Source organism: Sminthopsis crassicaudata, chromosome 6 (genome assembly GCF_048593235.1).
Source record: "Sminthopsis crassicaudata isolate SCR6 chromosome 6, ASM4859323v1, whole genome shotgun sequence".
Lineage (NCBI taxonomy): Eukaryota > Metazoa > Chordata > Mammalia > Dasyuromorphia > Dasyuridae > Sminthopsis > Sminthopsis crassicaudata.
This window is the reverse complement of record NC_133622.1, coordinates 107013398-107033513: the sequence shown is the minus strand read 5'-3', so window position 1 is coordinate 107033513 and position 20116 is coordinate 107013398. Positions and strand designations below refer to the sequence as shown.

At 35.6% G+C, this 20116-nt stretch overlaps 2 protein-coding genes across 5 annotated transcripts in view; one reads left to right on the top strand and one right to left on the bottom strand.

The window, feature by feature from the left end:
• The window catches only part of SORBS2 (sorbin and SH3 domain containing 2), a 451850-nt gene that overhangs the window by 112574 nt on the left and 319160 nt on the right, over nucleotides 1-20116 (top strand). The gene's annotated exons all lie outside the window — the stretch shown is intronic.
• LOC141547648 (uncharacterized) overlaps nucleotides 1-20116 on the bottom strand; it is a 181195-nt gene that overhangs the window by 102487 nt on the left and 58592 nt on the right. For 3 of the 4 annotated variants that reach the window (XR_012483569.1, XR_012483570.1, XR_012483575.1), the window contains 2 exons: nucleotides 16040-16153; nucleotides 6176-9566 (listed from right to left, as the gene is read on the bottom strand). The gene's annotated coding sequence lies outside the window, so the exon portion shown is untranslated. Of the gene's footprint in view, nucleotides 1-6175; nucleotides 9567-16039; nucleotides 16154-20116 lie in introns of those variants that run through there. The other variant, XR_012483567.1, reaches the window with a different exon arrangement.

Below are 20116 nucleotides of genomic sequence, written 5' to 3'. Positions count from 1 at the left end.
AAGCACCACATCCTCAGAAATGGTCCAAAGTCTTTCATAGTCATTTTTCCTAATTGTAAAATGGATTGATATTTGCATTGTAAAGAGTTGTTGTGAACAAAATTCTATGTAAATATGAAAGTGCTCTATAAATGTGACCTACTTATTCCTGTCTTCTTTAGTTCATTTGTAAACAATGTTTTCTTTTCCAACATGAATTCTAACCCTTCATTCTTTATCCTTCCTTTTGCTTATAATTAGAAGAATTGGCTTTGAATCTGGCTTTTTGGCCACTAAAGTGTTATAGGATTGCTGATCAGGGAACATCCTCAGCTTATCTGAAGGGGAAAGAGGCTTGGGCAAGAAAAATGGTTCCTCCAAGCTTGGGCAGTACACTTGGCCATTGTTGTATGTCTGCCTAAATTTGTCATCCGGCTCTATTCTTGCCCATTGTCTTCTACTGAATTTTAATTACTCTTGTACTTTAATTGGTTGCCCTAGAGTCAGACTGTTCTAATAACTTCCTTCATAATTCAAGGACAGAAATACCCATTTTAATGGGGGGGGGTGGAGGGAAAGAAGTATTTACAGATTCCAGCATCATGAAATATACTGCTCAAAAGCTTCTTTCTTAATCTTATCAGATCTGGAGCTGAGGGAGGATTCCCTTAGATTATATAATTTAAGCTTTCCCAATATGTAGTCCATGTATTTCTCAATGATTCTGAATGCCATGTGAATCAGTTAAAAGTGAGGGAATAGTACAGAGTGACTTTCCTTTTTGTCCCCCCCACCCACCTTGATTTCAAAAATATTCCACTTGGAAGATAAATACTGAATTGTTGAGATGCAAAATGCCCTTGTCATAAATTATAACTCCAAATATAAGTGCCTGGAGGAGTGTAATGACAAAAGCATCATACCACTACAAATGTCAGTCTGTGAGCAAGTCATATAACCACTGACTCAGGGACCATCTGTTTTTGTGGGAATAAAGTACAATGGGATTGAAGAGAAGCACAGAAGGCAAAAAGCAGAATCTATGTACATTTATCCACATTATCCTAGATATGCATGATTCTTATGGTCTTAGACATTTCTAATTTCTAATTTGTAATAGTGGATTCTCTTTATAATCAGATATATAGAAGATGCTCAAGGACATTTTTATCCTTTAAATTCCCAGTGCCATTGAGGGATGAGATGATAAACCTTAAGTGGTAGACAGACTATGGCCCCAGGGGTACATTTTTTAGAATGTTAAGTCCTCAGGTCAGACCAAAATAGGTGGTGGGTTTGATTTGACTTTTAGGCTATAGTTGGTTGACCTTCTGAAATAGCTAATTAGAGGTAAGATTTAGACTAGAACCTATATTTTCAAGTTCTTAATTCAATGCCCCAGGGTAAAAGAGCACTAACATTCTAATAGAAACAAAAAAGATATATGGAAAGTAGAGAACTGTGCAACAGTAGTTTTCCTTGAGAATGAGACTCAATGATGAAGAGAGCCATCTGTACCCAGAGAGAGGACTGTGGGGACTGAATGTGTATCACACCATAGGATTTTCCTTTTTTTGTTGTTAATGGCAAACACTCCAGCATCTTTGCCAAGAAAGCTTCTAGGGCAGTGTTAGTGTGCTATGGACCACATGAATAGTCAGATATGACTGAATAACAACAATAACTATGTAATGTCTAATCTTAGGTTCAAAATGGCTGACAAATGTAATGAAATAAAAAGAGAGAGTGAGCAAATCTAGACTTATGATTTCACTTGCTAATCTATCTTAGAATGTTCCTCCATTGATACAAATGGGATACTCATCCAAAGTTTACAGTCTTACTTAGAAAGGCATTGACCCACATTTAACACCATACATCAAGATCAGGTCAAAATGGGTTCATGATCTAGGTGTAAAAAATGAGATTATAAATAAATCAGAGGAACCTCTCAGACCTGTGGAAGAGGAATGAATTTATGTCCAAAGAAGAACTAGAGGTCATTATTGATCACAAAGTAGAAAACTTTGATTATATCAAATTGAAAAGTTTTTGTACAAATAAAACTAATACAGACAAGATTATAAGAGAAGCAATAAACTGGGAAAACATTTTTACAGTCAAAGGTTCTGATAAAAGCCTCATTTCCAAAATATATATAGAATTGACTCTAATTTATAAGAAATCAAACTATTCTCCAATTGATAAATGGTCAAAGGATATGAACAGAAAATTTTCAGATGAAGAAATTGAAACTATTTCTAGCCATATGAAAAGATGCTCCAAGTCATTATTAATCAGAGAAATGCAAATTAAGACAACTCTGAGATACTACTACACACCTGTCAGATTGGCTAGAATGGCAGGGAAAGATAATGCAGAATGTTGGAGGGGATGTGGGAAAACCGGGACATTGATACATTGTTGGTGGAATTGTGAATACACCCAGCCACTCTGGAGAGTGATTTGGAACTATGCTCAAAAAGTTATCAAACTGTGCATACCCTTTGATTTAGCAATGTTACTACTGGGCTTATATCCCAAAGAGATCTTAAAGAAGGGAAAGGAGTGGATACCCATCAATTGGAGATTGGCTGAATAAATTGTGGTATATGAATATTATGGAATAATATTGTTCTGTAAGAAATGACCAACAGGATGATTTCGGAAAGGCCTGGAGAGACTTACATGAACTGATGCTGAGTGAAATGAGCAGGACCAGGAGATCGTTGTATGAATAAAGTTCTAATCAGTCCACAGCTTCCCATCCTGTCTGAATCAGTGGAATTCATATCATGGGATGACATGTAAGGCATCTTAAAGATAATCTTGTTTTAGGTTACAGAAGAGATTCACACAGATCAGGAAACTTGCTCCACATCCCACAGTAAGTCACAGAGCCAGAAATTAAATCCTAAATATCCAACCCTACAACCCATATATGTGTGTTTTCTATAATCCCACACTCTCTTCTAAAAAGTCTCTGTAGATAGTTAGACCCCAGAGAGTCTAACATTTTAATTTCCTTTTTCTGGTTGTTTTGATACCTCAAGGATACTGAGATTCCAGTGACCTACTTATTATTTCATACCCTCTTAGTTAAAGTGGAAAAAAGGTTAGATAGAAAACTCTTCTCAATCAATAAATCTAGAATAACTTCCTTCTCTTTTCTCCCTCTCTGTCTTTCTGAAATTAATCCATAAATACTATTCTGTCCATACACTGTGTCCTCAGAAGCAAAGAAAAGACTCAAGTTCTGATGAATCTGAATGGTACAGATAGCTAACTTGGATAATTTGAGTCAGAAGGAACATTTTCCTGAGTTCCAGAGGTTACAGAGCTGGAAGAGACTCTCTTATTGCCATATTCAGTCAATTGCCATGTCCCATCTCCCTCTTCTTTTGACTGATGCTGTCACCACTCTGGTACACAGGTGTACTGTTGCAATAGTCTGTTGGTTTGGTTCTCCCTCTGTCAAATTATCTCTCACTCTCAAATCCATTCTCCACTTAATTACCAAAATTACCTTACTGTAAATCTGACCCTTCCCCTCATCAACAAACTGTAGTGTTCCCTATTAGTTCCAAAATCAATAAAATCCTCTTTCACTTTTAAAGCTCTTCATAACTTCACTCCTTCATATCTTTCACCTTATACCACATCTTTCCCCTGTCCCCAAATAAACATAGTCTGTAGTCCAGTGATGCTGGATTCATTTTTGTTTTTCACATTAGACCTTCCAACACCTTATTCTGGCATTTTCATTGACTATCCTCCAAGGCTAAATGCTCTCCCTTTTCCCCTCCACTTTCTATATTCTCAGGTTTATTTCAAATTTCAGATGAAGTCCTGTCTTTTACAAAAAGCCTTTCCCAATCTTCTTTAATTCTAATAACTTTCCTCTGCTGATTATTTCTATTTTATCTTGAATAAATCTTGTACATGGCTTTATGTAGCTATTTCCCCCATTGGATTGTAAACTCTTTGAGGGTAGGAATTGTCTCTTGCTTTTCTTTGTATCCTCAATACTTAGCACAATGTCTGGCATGACATTTAGTTAATATTTATTGACTGACTTAAATCATCTAATCTGTTAGTTGACACTAAATTATTTTTTATATATTTATGTCATATATTTAATATGAATTTTATATTTTACCAATAAAATCTAAGCTTCTGGAGGACAAGAACTATTTATTTTGGCTTTTTATCTCCAATGACTAGCATAGTGTGAAACTTTCTCACTATGCAAAAGATGATTAATAAATGCTTATTGATTGATTGAAGTTCAAGAAATTGCAATCTGCAAAGGGAATATTATTTATCTAAGATTACACAGATAGTTAGGATTAATCTTTCATTTCCCACCAGGCCCTAAACCAAATTTTACAATGTATAACATATCCCTTTTAGCAACTTCAAAAAGCATTATCAATCACCTACTATATTCAAGGGACTATGCTAGGTACTGGGAATACAGAACCATTAAAATTAGTTTCTCTTCTCTTGGAGCTTACAGTCTACATTTTAAAGGATAAACATAATTTGTGGTGGAAGAGAGTAGGAAGAATTAAAGTGTTTAGGAAATGATGGAAATCTAGATTGAGCTTTGAAGGAAGGAACTATAGATTCCATCTAAATAAAGAAAGAAGGAATTTTAGGAATAGAGAGTGGGAAACAGAATGCCAGATACCAAAAATAGTAAAAAGTCCAGATTGGCCATTTCAAGTAACCAACCATTGCAATGAGCATTAAGGATAAATGGTTAAGAACAGAACTAATTCATTCTAATTAATCCTTATATGATGTTACAATGTCACTTAACCTCTGTTTGCCTCAATTATAAAACAGGGATAATAATATCTGCAGGATTATTGTAAGGATCAGATGAAATAATACTTATTTTTTAAAAAGCAGCCTTGCACCCACTTAAGTACTATATAAATGTTTATTTCTTCTTTCCTTTCTTCTGTGACTTCCAGTCTTAATGCACTTAACCTCTATTTGCCTCATCTTCCTCATTTGAAAAATGGGGGTAATAATGATAACACCTACCTCCCAGAGTTGTTTTGGGGATCAAATGAGATATTTGTAAAGTGCTTGGCACAGAACCTGGCAAATGAGTGCTATATAAATGTTATTATTTATATTCCCTGACTAACTTTAAATGTACCCATATAGTATAACAATTACTAACTTATTAAATTACTAAAATATTAATATTTTAGCATAAGGAAAGAAATTAAGGAGAAATTTTTTTTAAAAACTTCCTTTCTTCAGTACTCACCAATACCTATAAAAATAGCTGACATCAACAAATGCTACAGAAAAGGTTGAACTCTCTATTCCCTAATCAGCTAACTTTATTCAAAATCTATTGGCAAAGCTGTCACAACTGCATGAAAATAGGATGGGTAAAACCTGGCTGCTTGCAACAGAGCTGTTGGTTGATTCTATGGTGCCATCAAAGTAAATGCTCAGCAGGCTGACACCAGCAAGTCTTGGGGCAGAACTGGCCTTCTGAGCCAGACTCAAGACTCATTAGAGACACAGTTGTTATGACTTAACTTCCGACACTCTCTTTGACAAACTGTTTGAAATCTGGCATTGAAAGAGATGGACTATGGCTTCCAATTATTTGAATCCAGTATATTTTGATGGAATAAAAAGTTGGAAAGCGCCCATAGGGCCATGAAAATAAGAGAGGCGGATGGCTGAAAAGGAATGACTCTCTTTGAGATTCCTTGCAGAGAACATTCCTCTATAAGCCCACAAATATCTCTGATCTGCAGATGTCTTCCAATTCTAAAGCAACAGAAATTTTTACTTTTCAGAAGTATTCACTAGGGATTTTCTCATGTATAGTATAGGTCAGCATAGCATTTCTCATGGAAAAGAGAAGTAAAGACAAATGAGATAAACATCATTTGTTACTCTTTATAATTTTATTTTATGTTTCTAGAACACATTAAGGCAGGTATTTTGGGCCATTTTTAATATCCTAGAGACAAAATGCCAAAGCTTATGAAACCCTTTCTCAAAACAATGTTTTTAAATGCATAAAATAAAAGACAGACTACAAAGAGAAATAAATATATTAAAACAAAGTTATTATTTAAATTTAAATTTTTTAAAAAATTTAAACAAGGTCACACAAGAGGCATTTAGGTGGACATATATGAATGTAAATCCTCCCTTCCAAGATACTTACTAGTTGTGTGACTCTCAACAAAATTCTAAGTCTCAGTTTCCAAATTTATTAAATAGGGGTGATAATAGCACCTGGCCTCATAAGATTACAAGTAGTAAATGAGATTATATACATGTTGTTTAGGCATTTAGTCATACCTGACTCTTCATGCCCCCATTTGTGATTTTCTCTGAAGAAATGCTGGAATGGTTTGCCATTTTTTCTTTTCCAAGTTCATTTTACAGATGAGGAGCTGAGGCAGACGGGGTTAAGTGATTTGTCCAAGTCACACAGCTGGTAAGTGTCTGAGGTCACATTTGAACTCACATTAAGTGAGGTTATCCTGACTTCAGACTTGGCAACCTATCTACTGTGTCACCTAGCTACATGTGCATGTCTATACACACAATATACATATATGTAATTTCTATGTTTGTAAACATATACGTGTTATATAATTTATATATTTACATGTAAACATTATATTCTAGAATTATGTTGTATATAATATATTGTTATATATTATATATCATAATTTCACGTGAACTTCCCAAACTTGTATTATGTACATATGTATATGTAATATATGTGTGTATACATGTTTGTATATGTGTGTGTACATATGTACTTTGTAAAACTTTCAGCACTATATATTAACAAACAAATGATTCCGGCGCCCCATATTAAGGATTCCTACAGGATTCCTACATTAAGTAAGACTTTGTTTCCTAATAGTCATGTAAGGAGGGTAGGCAAATACTAAAATTTCCTTTTGATGGATGAAAAAAGTTCAACTCAGGAAGAACTTATGCATTGTCGCTAGTCACATAGCTTGGAAGAGCTTGGGTTGAGAGTGGATCCCAGATGTCTTGAAGCCATTATTCACTGAATGAGACAATGCTGCTTCCAGGTTCTTAAGAGCCATATATATAAACTATAAAGTGCCATACAACAGGATTTTTGCCAGTGCTGTATTCAATATACAGTATTTTTAAATGCATTTTTATCATCTATAAAGACTTTTGAGTGATGAGGTTTTATAGGCAGTGCACATGTGTACCAAATCAGGATAGAGTCTACTGAAAGCTTTAAACTGTCCCCAGATAATTAGGATATATATTTTCAACGTTTTTCCTTCTCTGTGCACTGATAAAGATTGTAGAGGCCGCTATCCTCCATATTTCATAGTTGGGTCTTCTTTGGCATAAATGCTGATGAAATAAAATCACAGTGCTCTGGGTCTATAAGGGAGCCTTAGATTTATGGTTCCTTGGTTAAGTGGCAACAGGGAAGTAATTCTTCAAGAGCTGATGGTCAGGGCCAGGAAGACCTGTTTGAAATCTCATTTCTGGCACTGTGTTGACTGGTCAAGTCATTTTAATTCTTAGCTTTCTAAATCAACAGATCTCAAAATGGGGATCTAAGAATCCCCAAAAATCTCCTCAGGAGTGTCCTGAAGGTCAAACCTATTTTCAAAATAATAGAAAAGTCTTTTAATTTTAATATCAATAGATAAAATCTACATAAACAAAAGCTGGGAGGGGGTATAAACAAGTGAGAGAGCTAGGTGGCACAGTGGATATAACTAGTCAAATAGACCTCAGTTCAAATCCAGCCTCAGACACTTATTTAGCTGTGTGACCCTAGGCATGGCACTTAACCGTAATTGTCTCCCAAAAAAAGTAAGAAAAACTCCTGACACCCAAAAGTTTGAGAATACTTCTCTAGACTACTCTCTCAAACTTAGAATTTCAAGTGTAATGTAGCCTCACCTTATTATGCAGTGGTACATATCTGCATTTTCCCTAACCTTCTTCCCATTCCTCTAGTTTCTACCATTTTGAGAAAGACTTGGAGCCATGCTTCAATTCACCTGGACTTTCCTCATATTCTACCTTAATCTTCTTACAATAGAAAAAAAAAGTGTTAACACCTCAATTTTTACATGAGGAAAACTATATAGAGGGTCTCAGCCATCATTCTGCAGCTTGGGTAATATAATAGAGAATCAGACCTGGAATCAAGAAGACATTTTCTAATATTCAAATCTGGTCTCAGACACTTACTAATTGTGTAATGCTGGGCAAATATGTTTCTTTATCTGCCTCAGTTTCCTTATCTATAAAATAAGCTGGAAAAAGAAATAGCCAACCACTTTTTCAAGAAAACCCCAAAATGGGGTTATGAAGAATAGGACATTACTGAAATAACTGAAGAGCAGCAATAAGTATTTATGTGTGGACTAAATTGAGTGGGGCATGAAGGTGATGCTAGTGTGAGGGGTGAAATGGTACAAAACAGATACAGTTAGAGTCTCATGTCCATCTCTTCTTTTGGGTAAGATGAAAAGATTGCCCCTAGGAAAGAGAAGTTACCATCAACAATCTTTGGATGGTCACTGAGGGCAGCCAGAGCACTGTGTAAAGCAAGGTTCCCTGGGGAAATCCTCCTCACCCAGGGGAAAAGTGTTCCTGATCTTAATATAGTCCCTCCACACACACCCCAACAAATTTGGGTGAGAAGAGGCAAAAGCATATCTTAATTAGAATAGAAATTTACATTTCAATCTCCCCTAAGAAACCTGTTTTTCTAGACTCTTTAAAGATGTTTACATTATGATATAAAATTAAAGCTATATTTTGCTCTATCTGGTTTTATGAAATCATACTTCTTTGCTTTTTGTACTGTGTTGAGTCTTTCTAGGGAAGCATTATTTTTCCCATTTCACCCTAGGTGCCATCAAAGGAATTGTATTGATCTGGGTATTGAGAAACTTGTTTGTAAATTTTTAGATTTTGAAGTATATTGGGGTTAGCCTTCTTACTACCATGAGTAGTCATGCTGGCTTTATGGGAGTTGATATGATAAAAACCAGTAATCAGCCTCTCTGTTGTTGCTTTTTCCCCAAAAAAAGGATATTTATTTAGAAGAAGAATTTGTAGACAAAATGAAGAGGTAAAATAAGCACCAGGAGGGGTAGATATGAAATAGATTTGGGAGAGCAATAAGATTACCTAGGAAAGGAGTTTAGAAGAATCCATTAAAGTAATATACCACAGGGCCTGAGTATGCTCCATTACTGGCTTGTTAAATCCATAGAGGAGTTTAGCACACTAACCAAAATTAGATATAGAAAAAAGATGCCATTAAAGGGAAGATATTGTTGGTGTTTCAATGATCAAGGATTTCATTGCTGTGAAACATCCTCCACCAGCACATCACAATCTGTCTGGCCAGCCCATGCTGAGGCATCCAGGTGATAAAGTGAATAGAGAACTGGGCCTGGAATCAGGAAGACTCAAGTTCAAATCCAGCCCCAGACACTTACTAGCTATGTAACCCTGGTCAACTTGATAAAATAGCTGCAGGTTATTATGAGGATCAGATGAAATAATACCTGTTTAAAAAAAAAAAAAAAGCAAAGGTTTTTCAAGGGTGAATGTTGAAAACTCTCTTTGCATGTATTTTGAAAAATAAAAAAGCTATTATAAAAAAATCAGTATAAAAAATCCTGACACATATAGGTACTATATAAAATGCTTATTTCTTCCTTCCTTTCTTCTGTGACTTGCATTGCCTGAGGTTCAGAAAAGTTGAATAACTTGATCATAGTTGTCCAGATAGTAAGAATCAAAGGCAGAATTTGAACTAGCTCTTTCTCACTTTAGGTCTGGCACTCTATACAATATAGCATGTCCCATTTATTAAGCCCATTACCACAGTCTAGGCACTGTGCTATGTACCAGAGATACAAAGACAAAAGTGAAATAACTATTGCCCTCAAGGAATTTCTACTCTCTTGAAGGAAGTGACATGTACCCAGATAAGTACATACTAAACTAATCTAAAATAATCTCAGAGGGAGGGAGTATCATCTTTGGGGGGATTAAGAAAGGCCATACAATCTTCCATTTTATTGGTTATCCTCCAATTTATAGTCTTTTAATTGGTCACTCACTGTCCATAACAAAAAGTTTCTAAACAAACTGTATCCCTGAAATATTGCTTTCTTCAGCCTCACATTCCCAGCTCATTCCCTTTCATTCAATGTGCCTTTGCATTTGGGCACTGTGTTCTTTTAAAAGGAAGTAATAAGATGACAAGGAGATTGGTCTTGATGCCAAAGCTGTAGCATGCCTTTGTTCTTCCGTGTATCCAGTTACTCTTGTTTTTCTTTGCGTCAGTGCACTGCTTAGAGATTTGGGAGACACTCAGTACAAAAGATCCTAACAGGTGACTCAACTGGCATCAAGATGCTGAGGCATTTGACCCATCCTCAAGTTTTTGTGGTTTTCAGAGTTTTATAAACAAAAGTTCTGTTGAAGAACAATCTTTATGGTTACAATGCAAATGGAACATGCTATGAGGGACTGAGTCAGAAGAGTTGCTGACTAACAAATATGATCCTGAGCAAATGACTTAAGCTCTCAAGCCTCCACTTTCTCATCTGGCAATGAGAAGAATAAAGCTATGCACACACTGTTGTCTTCTCCTTCAAGTTGTTGGGGGAAATGTGTTTTGTAGACCTTGGAGTATGATATAAATGCTCAAATAGATGGATCAAAAATCTTATCAATTTGGACCTTCTCTTCAACAATACAGATTGCCTCCCATCCATCCTGAGCAACCCTTGTCTTTGCTGTCTTCTAAGTTCATCACAAGAGATCTACCCCATAAATAGAAGCTAATATTTTATTGCTATAGGGTTCTCTCAGTATTATTTATGATGTCTGTGCCTCTATTACTCATCCATGAAATGGGACTAATTTTGACCTCCCTCAGAGTTATTGTGAAGACTATTAAATGAAAATTATAAAACACTATACCAATGTAAGGTGCTGTCACAATCTGTTTGATGTTAACATTGAAGGTGTATTTTTAGTATATGTTCTTATGTGTCTTTATGAGATCTGTTCTCTCTCCTCCATGTGGGCACAAAACTCCCACGAACATTAAACCTGCCAGAATTCAACTTCTCCTAACTCTGAATACTGTACTCATTATCTTGTAGCCATAAACATAATTTTGAATGTAGAACGTTGTGTACTATTAGAGGGAATCATGTGAAATTAAAGATGATCTATTTAATGAAGCAGGCAATGATTAGCCATAACTCTGCAATATATTCTGGAGTGTTAAGATGTTTGTTTGTTTCAGGAAGCATTTCTGTAAGCATCCAATATGGCAAATGCACACATATTTAGAAAAACAATAATGTTATATGTAAAACGTATGGGATTGCCTGTCATCAGGAGGAGGGAGTGGAGGGAGGGGGGAATAATTTGGAAAAATGAATACAAGGGATAATATTATATAAAAAAATTACTCATGCATATATACTGTGAAAAAAATTCTAAAAAAAAACAATAATGTTATATTACACAGATTAGAATGAAGTAGGAGGAAGAGTTGGAGGGAGAAAGAAAAAATTAGGAAATGAGAAAAAGAGGAAGAAAAGAAAAAGATAGAGGGAGAAGGAGGATAAAGAAAAGGAAGAAGGGAATGAACTTTAGAGAAACAAAAGGAGAGGGATTAAAGAGAGAAAGGAGGGGAGAAAGAAAGTATGGGGAAGAAGGGGACAAAAGAGAAAAAGAGAGAGGAGGGGAAAGAAGGAGAAATGGGAGGGAAAAGGAAGGGGGAAAAGAAGGGAAAGGAAAGGGAGAGAGAAATGAATAAAAAGGGAAAGGAAGAAAGGGAAAAAAGAGAAAGGAATAAGGGAACAAAAGGAAGAGAGAGAAGAAGAAAGGAAGGAAGAAAATGAGGGAGAAAATTGTAGGGGGAGAGAATGGAAATACACAGATAGAGAAAGGATAGATGAAAACTATTAGTGTTTCTCCTTTTAAAAAAAATATGTGGCCTAAATGAATGGGTCAGAACATGGTGGTCATTTTGACCTACTTAAAGCTGAGCAGTCTAGTCTGTTATTACCACCACCATGTTTGATGTCTGTGGGAAAATGATACCCTTGAATAAGGGAGACTTCAAAGTTCCTGTGTATCTTATTGTTTAGCAAAGCAGAAACTGCAAAGCAGTATTTTCTCTTCCTCTCCAGAAAGCATAGGTTTGTTAAAATAAACCTCATTTCCTACAAGATATTTTCATCTTCATCAAGACTATTACCATCAATCAGATGAACAGGACTGTGGAACTCAGGTCTGACTAAAGACTTCCTGGAGAGCTTTGTTCCTACTGCCCTTCTCTGTTGGCTTGGCAACTGGATACTGGCTCTCAGGACTGGCGCCTCAAGGAGACCACTTCCAACAGCCACTTATGGTTCATTGTACCAACATGACTATTGCCAGCTGGGCAATGGATGAGAGAATGCCTTTAACTGAGGAATCAGGGCAGGGCCACACCATAATGTATCAAGAGGTCCCAGGGCATTTCCTGGTGGAGATTGTTCTAATTATGCTTTGTATTTCCGAAGTGAAAGGTTAGCAAAGAGCAGGCAAAAAGCCAAGTGAAATTATGTAACAGGAAGTTGGCTCTCAGGAAGTTTTTGCCTTGGAATTAGACCTATTTTATCATGAAACACAAATCAGAATCCTTGGCAATTCCTGGAAGAGAATTATGGGATTCTGACCATCCAGACAGGAGGTGGGAATCATTATAGCAATTTGAGAAATACTAAAAATCTTTACAAAAAAAAATTGTTGGCTCTAGACCCTGACGTAGGGTTAGGATATCACATAGGGAGAGAATAAGAGTTCCTAAATCTTTTGTATTTTCATAACTTGGATTTTTGAAGTTGATGATTAAACTTAAAGTGAATTATTCTCTTTGAATAATAAAGGGAACTTCTTCCTAAATTATTCCTTCTTGGCAGTCACATCAAAGAAGAGGAAATAGTAGAAAAATGCCCAAGGTAATAATTTAAATAAGCTACTGGCTTTAGGAGGCCTTTGGGTTGTAAGCATGCTGGCTGCACAGATCTGGAGGCAATAGTTTATCCTGGGGCAATTTCTGCTGTTCTTATTTTTGTCCTCACCCGGTATGGTGGGGAAAAGCACTTTCAAAAAGTCTGTGCTATTTTACATTTATCACTGCCTTTGCCTTTCTTCTTAGATACCACCTGAGATGTGGGTGGTCAAAAAAATATTTTTGAAGAGTTGATGTTCCACTGAAATGTTAAAACTACTTCCCCCTTCACCAAAAAAAAAAGAAAAAAATGTATTCATAGAATCTGAGAGTTGGAAGGTACATCAGAATCAACTTAGTCCAACCTATAAACATAAATTCCTTCTGATGATCTAGAATTGTCAAAGACTTTGAAAGAGAAGGAAGCCAATATATTCCCACATCTATCCTGGCTTTCTGTTTCATCCTGGAATAGACCTAATTGTTATAAAGTGTTTTATCACATTGAGCCCAAATCTTCCTCTCTATAATTCCATTAAGATACATGAAACATGTTTACCATTTACTACAAAGAGTCCAGTGTCCCTGGATCATAGAGTACTTGATGGTGGGGAGTAAAATGTAAGAAGATTAGAAAAATAGAAAGGATTCAAGTTATAAAGGCCTTTAAAAGTCAAATAGAGGGTTTTATATTTAATCCTAAAGGTAATGGGAAAGTACTAGAATTTATTGAATAGGAGATGACATAGATCTGAACTTTAGGAAGATGACTTGATAGATAAGTAGAGAATGAACTGGAATGGGAAGATACTCAAGACAAGAATGCCAGCTAGAAGCCTATTGCAATAGTATGAGTTGATAAAAGGATACATCAGAGAAAAGAAAAGCATTCTACTCAGGTAGAATTAACAGCATTTGGCAATTAATTGAATATAGGAGATAAAAGTGAGGAGTCAAGGGGACTCATAGATTTTGAACTTGGGTGATGAGGAGTATGGTGATACCCTTAACAGTAATAGGGAGTTAGGATGAAGGAAAGTTTTGGGGGGAAAGATGATGGGTTTGACCATGTTGAGTATCAGATGTCTATGGGACATTCAATTGAAGATGTCCAACAAAAGATATGTTCAAAGAAAAAGAATAAATCTATCATTGGAGTGCAATCTAAGTAAGTACAAAAAGACTTATGACCCAGAAAGGTAACCATTAAGTGTTGAATTATTTTTGTTATAGCAACTCATGAAAATCATGTTAATTTGTAGAGGCTTGCATCCTGAGAAATCATAAATCGTGACTCTTTTGAAGTATTAAAGAGGAATCCATAAAACATGGATAGGATCAAAGAAATCATTGTAGGAATTATCTGTGATATTTTCTAATACCTGCAAAAAAGGTCCTATAATTCAAACTGAACTCCCATCCTTCCTTTCTCCAATAGGTGAGAAACACTACTGAATCATGAACAAATCTTACCTTCTTTGAAAGATTAACAGTACAGTCTGATGAAACAAGGAAGGCTATCGCTCCATGCTTCATCTGTTTGTAAGGGGATCATTTTCATTTTTGATAGATTAATGTCATACACTTAAGATTGTAGGCTCAACCAATCATGTAACATTAAATAATCGCTTACTATGTGCCAAACACTGTGTTAAGAGCTGGGATACAAAAAGAGGCAGTCAGTCCCTTTCCTCAAAGAGTTTACAATCAGTGAGAGAGATAACACACACACACACACACACACACACACACACACACACACACACACACACACACACATTTATACATATATACAAACTATGCAGAATAAATTGTAAATAAGTAACAGAAGGAAAGCACTAGAATTAAGAGGGTCTAGGGCAAGACTTCCTGGAGAAAATGGAATTTTAATTGGAACTTGAAGTCAAGGAGATTATTAGTCAGAGCTGAAGAAGGAGAGAATTGCAGACATGAGGAAGAACTAGGAAAAATTCCTAAAGCCCAGAAATAGAGCATTGTATTCATGAAACAGCCAAGAGATCAGTGTTACTGTATCAAAGAGTAGCATGATGGGGAATAAGGAGTAAGAAGACTTAAAAGGTTAGAAGGGGGAGAGGCTAGAAAGAGCTTTGAATAGCAAACAGCATTTTGCATTTGATTGTGGAGGCAATAGGAAGCAATTTATTGAGTGAGTTGGAGAATTGACATGATCAGATCTATACTTTAGGAAAATCATACTGGCGGCTTAATGGATTGGAAATGGGGAGAGATTTGAGGCAGCAGACCCACCAGGAGGTTATGGCAGTGATTCAGAGGCAAGGTGATGAGGACCTATAAGATAATAACTATGGCAACGTCAGAGAGTAGAGATGTTGTGTGAATTGACAGGCCTTGGTACAACTTGGCTGTGGAGTTGTGGGAAGAGGAGTCATAATTCCAGACCTAGAAGGCCATTAACTCCAACTTCCAATGTGTCTTCGTTGGTCCATGGCTTAAAGAGAGAAATCGTGTGAGATGTTTTTATCCTTCAGTTATGTTCTGGCTTTTGATACTGTCATGAGAACAATGATCTCATTCTCCCCAACTTGATAATTTTAGTGGAATACTTTTCATAACTTGAAAAGGCATCTATGGTGGGTTGATATGGGAGTTAAAATTAACTCACAGAGTTAGCCACAGCATGCCTTCCTTACCTTATCTTGTGGAGCAAAATAAATAGGATGGAAAACATGTGAGGCTTGCTGATGTGTAAGAAAGGCTTTGTATAAGGTAATCTGCTCCTGTTGGCCTTTATCTCATTTTTCATGCTTTCTTTCACAGCTAAAAATTTAACCCAAGCACCTGCTATTTTTACATGTGGCACTTTTAGAAGGATTTTTTAAAAAATAACAATAACAACAATTTAAAAAAGCATTACAAGGGTAAGACTACAAATGCTCCCAAGATAAAAGGATAACTTTGTTTTTAAAATTATAATGATTTTACTAGTTAATTTTTTAAACACATAGGGAAACTGACAAAAAGCACACTTACCATTTTTTGGAAGCAATTCATTTCTTCCTTCTGTATACTCAGAGGTCATTCTCATCAAAGTCAGGTACAGAGAAATCAGGTGCACCTCAGAATCCACTCAAATATTTTTGAAACCTGAGTAGATTAGAGAGAAAGTCCTAAATAAGAGGAAGTACTCTAAATGAAGTTAAGGAGATCCAGTCAAGCAGGCTACCCTGAAAACTAAAGGATTATAATTAAGGTTGGGTAACCGCTCTAAACCACTCAAACCACTTAATCCAAAATAGATGAGAAGAAAGCTTATTCAGTAAGTTATCTTTGTGTATGTTGGCAAGAGTGGTGGATTAGAGATGTGTTTAGGTCTTCCCCTATTAAATGAAATAAGATCTCTAACTTTATGTGGGTTGTCTGCCTCCAAAGTCTATTCTCCACTGATATATATTAAGTGTTGAAATTCATTCCTTTAATTATATGATAACTTGAACATAAATAGGTTTATCAATGTGTATCTATATATACATATATAAACATAGCTATAAATATTTGTCATGTATATGTTTAATCTGTAAATAATATAGGTATATTTTGTTTATTTATTTGTCCATTTATTCATTTGTTTGTTTATAAGGACAGCTAGGTAGATAAATGGGCAGAAAGCTTGGTCTCATCTTCCAAAGTTCAAATCCTGCCCCTGATCCTAGTTGTGTGACTGGACAAATCACTTAACCTTGTTTGCCTTAATTTCCTATAAAATGAACGGAAAAGGAAATAGCAAACTACTCTAGTATCTTTGCCAAGAAAATCCTAAATCCTATGAGGTCATGAAGAGTTGGACATGACTGAAATAACTCAATAATATATACTTATAAATGAAATGATGTGTATATATAACATGTAGGTGTATACACCCAACAACTTTCACAGTGTCTTTAAGAAGACAGACCACCAGAGTTGGAACCAGAAAACCTGGGTTCCAGTTTTGTGTTGACCATTTACTGTGTGACTTTGGACAAGTCACACTCTCTGAATCTCAAACTTTCTCCTTCTATAAAGGAAAAAAAGCTGTAGCACTTTTGGTATCCATTACTGTACAACATTTTAAATTGCAAGGAGAAAGAAATGCTAGTCTATCTGATATTAAGACAATTGCATGTTGGTAAATGTTTAATAAAAGGCTCTTAGGATTATGGGTAGGAGGGAGTTTAAACAAGACACATGTAAATTTGATCTACATTATTAATATTTTCTATATCACTTTCTTTTTTCCTTTTTTTTTTTTTGAGGTTATGAAGTTAAGTGACTTGTCCAGGATTATACAGCTAGTAAGTATTTGGGGGTCATATTTCAACTCAGATCTTCCTGGCTCCAGGGCCAGTGATCTATGTATTGTGCCACCTAGCTATCTTCTTCCATCACTTTATGGAGTAAGTGTTTACACCGAAATTTAACAAATCATCTTTTCAAGTTGAATAAGAGCTGATCCTAGCACACCCCTGAGAGTGATAAAGGACACTTTAGCTGTTGAACTAGACCCCTGTAGATCCATCCCTTTGGTGCTGATCTGAGAAATGTGACAATGGCCCAAGATCTCGAGTTCTTAAGTGTTTTAAGAGTGGTCACTTGGTAGAGAGGTTTTATTTGTTCCTCTTGTCCCCTTAGAGAAAAACTCAAATAATATCTGGAAATTTCTAAATATAGAATTTCAACTTAATGTAAAAAAATTTTTCTTATGATTAGAGCTGTCAGAAGTAATACAGGATATCTGGGCAATTAGTGGTTCTTTCTTGCTGGAGTCCTAATTCTAAATCTAATACTTGATTCCATTTCATTTTAGTCTTAACATCTCCCTTGGAGCTTAAAAAAAAAAAAAAAAAAAAAAAAAAAAAAAAAAAGCAGCTAATAGAGGCAACTAGTTGGTGTAGTGGATAGAGCACCAGTCCTGAAGTCAGAAGGATCTGAGTTCAAATGTGACCTCAGGCACTTAACACTTCCTGGAAGTATGACCCTGGGCAAGTCACTTAACCCCAATTACCACAGGGAAAAAATTAAATAAATAAAAGCAACTAATAGTGATGATTATGATGATAGCTAACATTTATATAGTGTCTACTATGTGCCAGGTATTCTAAATGTGTTTTGCTTTACCAATATTATATTCCCTCTCCTGTAAAATGAGATGACAAAATAATAATGATCATAATAATAAAGTAACTTGCCCAGGAAGGAAGGAAGTGAGGGAGGGAGGGAGGGAGGAAGGAAAGAAAGAGTAAAGGAAGGAGGGAAAGAGGGAAAGAGGGAAGAAAGGAAGGAAGGATCCTGTAATTAAATCATAGATGATGACATCTGATTAAATTTTAAAGACCTCCTTTTATTTTTACCTAAGTTCCCTCCCTCCAGTGACTCAGAGCCATTGTCTTTTTGCCTTTTTCAGTCTCTCTTCCCCACAAATTAGCCAGTAGAGCCTTCTCTGCTTTTCCTTTTAATCCATGCTCCATATTCACTTTTCTCTGTACTTGGTCTACAATCTCAGGCTTTCTCTCTTCAAGAACAGAGGACGAACAATAACTCAAGAGCAGATTCCCTAGATATGAATGCAACTTAAAAATCTTCCAGTAAGGAATCTGCCTGAAGCCCCTCAGAAAAGTAAAGAAAAGGAAGGGTTCAAAAGCAGGGAGTATCATAGTCCTACCACAATGAGAGATATAGAGAATACTTCTGTGACTAGAAGTTCAGTGGGAGAGTAACTCATAGCTTCTCTTTGGGGAAACAAATTAAGGAATTAGTTAAATTGTTCTTTTGTGCCCAAAGACGACAAGAAACACCATTTTAGGAAACTTTTAGTCATACAGTATTGTAAAATTCACAAAAAGGTATTTCCAAAATGACTATGGTGAAAAGAATTATAGCTTATATGCATAAGCTGTTGCAGAGGGTGAAATGGTGAAGAAATTCTAAGACTTCAGTTAGGTTTTCTGATTTAAAACAATATATGTACATCAAATGCATGCATACATCCAAGCACATATATATGAATAGATAGTGTAAATGGACAAGTTGGATCCAGAATTAAACAGAAGAAAGAAAACAGTCCAGATTGTACACAGCTCCTTTACTGACCACAGATGCATTAAAGGAAATAAGTAGAAAAGAGCTATAAATTAAACATACTTTCTGGTTTGGATCAGAAACTAGAGAACCATGACATCATAACTCACCGGGGAACAATTTATTCCATTTCCTTTTGAATACTTTGTTTAAAATTAAAAATCCAAATCCTGAGGTAGAAAATATTACCATAAAGTAACAATAGTAAGGAATCACAAATAACAGCTGGAGTTTTGGGTGAGAATTTTGATAGGAAATTAGAATTAAAATTAGCAAGAGTAAGGGTTTGCTTTGATAGCACAGTGCTATTTGGTTCTTATTCTATCCTAGTTCTGTTTCTTTATGTTTACTAAAAATGAAAGACATCCCTAATCATCACTTAAAAAGTATTCCATAAAATAGTTTGTTTTTAAAGAAATAAAAATCATTGCCTAACCAATGTACTTAAGGAAAATAAAGGGCCACTGCTTTCTATCTAAGAAGCTACTTAATAAAAAACAACAACATTTCCTTTTAATGATTTCAGGTGATTAATCAAATCTAGAGTACTCTATTTGGAGAGCCATTTATGTGTGTGTGTTATGCTATTTTGGGATGTATTTTGCATTTCTTAGTGGATATTCACACAAAGGAGACCTTCAGATAAATTCATTTTTGAGTTGAAGCAAAATAAGTCTGTTGAATTGGCACTTGATTTTATCAACAATACTTTCTAAGCTTTCTTATCCTGTATAACTCTTTTCCATGTTTTCCCACAAATTAAAAATATTTATTTCAGGTGTTACAGTGACTCTACTAAATAGTGTATCTCTCTCTTCTCTCTTTCTTCTCCCTTTCTCCTTCCCTCTTTCTCTATTCTCTCTCTTTTCCTCCCTTTCTCCCTCCCTCCCTCCTATTTTCTCTTCTTTCCCTTTCTGTTTCTTTCTCCTTCTCCCTATACACATATGTATGTGGATCTAAGTGGAGTTTATTACAAGTGTTATCTATCTGTTA